Raw genomic sequence first — 2,179 nt, 5'->3', positions numbered from 1 at the left:
TGACTAATGTTGACTAATTATACACGCTAATGCTTTAATAGCTGGTTGGATATCAGATCTTATGAGGATGTTTTTGCCAGTGAAACCTCTTTTAAGATTTTCTAGGACAAGTGTTGACGACGTGTATTTCGGCTTGAAAGACCCTAATGAGTTTGATTGTCATATTTTGAGCTTGTTCAGAAAACACCCAAACCGGTTCCTTCGTTTTTTTGTGGTGCCATCTGTATACCATATCATTGTATCTGATGCTCTCCTGAGTTCTTCCCTGAATTGCCCGAATTATTTATTCCCATTCAATTTTATGGTTTTTGGAGCCTAAATGAGCTTTCCCTAGCTTCTCATTGTATGAATATTTCCAGTGGAGGTAGGTTTAAAATAATTTCTAGTGCATTTGTACGGGGTTGGTCTTATTACCCCTGTGATTCATAGGTTTCCTAAACTTTGTATGCTGCCTAGTGTTTGGATAGCTACAAGTTTTAAACTTACTGTAACAAATAATTTTTTTATTGTACACCAGTCTCTAGTCTTAAGGCCACCAGACTGCGCACAACCCAATAAATTTTGGCCTGACGGCTGTACTGATCTTTCTCACTAACCGACTCCCGGACGCCTGCCATAGCAGAGCACTCCTACAAGTGGTCGTAGTCCATTTAACACAAGGGGCATACGGGGGTGTACGCCACTCCGATCCTGAACAGATGTTTATTGAGGGAGTCGTGCCCCGTAGTCGTCCGGAAACATGCAACCGCCACATCCCTTCTTAGGTCAGACGGTAAGCTATTATTCCTTAGACTTTCCCATTGTTTTCCTTCTGCCGCCTGCGTCTTACCTGACCTTTCAATTTAACCCAATCTCTGGCAGGTCTTTATGCGAGCCTTCTGGAGCAAAAACATTCGTCCTCTCGTTTCCGTGCAATCCGCATTGGCTGGGTATCCACTGAAACACTATTTCTTTTTCATCTGACTCGATGATTTTATGCCCAGCTCTAGCTCCTCCATACAAAGAAGACTGTTCAGGAGGTGGTCGTCTTCAATACTCCCACAGGTATGAAGTCGTCCCAAGGTATTTTTATCTTTTTTTGATACGCGGTAGTTGCTAATGATAACGTAATGTTGACAAAAATAAAACAACGTAATGTTGACAAATATAAATTTTTATACAATAAATTGTTAGCAAACTCTTGCATGACCTTTCACGAAAGAAACCAAAATGAACAGTGTGACACTAACAAAACTATGCAAGGGAAGATAGGCCATTAGCTAGATTAATAAAAGGAAGAAAAACATGAGATTTTCTTCAAGTATCGTTTAAACCTGAAGAGGAATCGTGGCAAAATTATATACTGTGATAAATAAAATAGACTATTGTATTGTACAATAAATAATATTACTTTTTTAAATCAGACGCCATTAAAAAGTCGAGTTACAAGTATTCATTGAATTTTTTATAGTTTCGTTAGAGATTTAAAAATTCCATGGCCAAACAAAAAAGACGAGCAAATCGGTCGGTTTGCCGACATGATGTGGTATAATACAGTAAGCGAAATATTCTCGTTTTAACTATTTCCTTTCAAAAGGTTTTCGCAAACAGAAATAATTCTGTAGCTCAAAATCCACAAGCGTCGTTAAAACGGACAAAATACATAATTCAACAGGGAGCCCTTTGAAATATATCAGTTATTACATTCCTTGAAATGGGGCGCGGGTGAATGGTTCTGGACAGTTAGTCCCTCCAGTATTCAGGCTCGGCTATTCAAAGGAGGAAATATTTCTGGAGGATACCGTTTCCCCTTCAATAGAATCTCCTCGCGCCCCGCACGCTCAAAGACTTCAAGTTCAACTCTTTCCCTCTCCCCGGGGAACCCGAACTGGGAGGACTTCAAAGGAATCTCGCACCAACTCACTATGCATCCCCTAGGAATTTTAAATGCGGCCCATTCTCATCCGGCTTGATATAATCTATGGAAATTATCATTTTTGCACCATTTCATAGTCCATGTAATTTTAAAAATAGATGGGTCGTTTTACATTATATGTTATACTCTAAATATAACTAGAACGATTCAATGAGAGCCAGAAGGATCAGACGTAATTCTTTTAACTTAATTATCTACGAATAGTTTTTAGAATACCAGATACTTATTACGTTTTTTGAAATAGTCCAGTGACTGTCCTAAATC

The sequence above is a fragment of the Cimex lectularius genome, unplaced genomic scaffold (assembly GCF_000648675.2).
Source record: "Cimex lectularius strain Harlan isolate CLEC.00 unplaced genomic scaffold, Clec_2.1 scaffold42, whole genome shotgun sequence".
Classification (NCBI taxonomy): domain Eukaryota; kingdom Metazoa; phylum Arthropoda; class Insecta; order Hemiptera; family Cimicidae; genus Cimex; species Cimex lectularius.
This window is presented reverse-complemented; position numbering follows the sequence as displayed.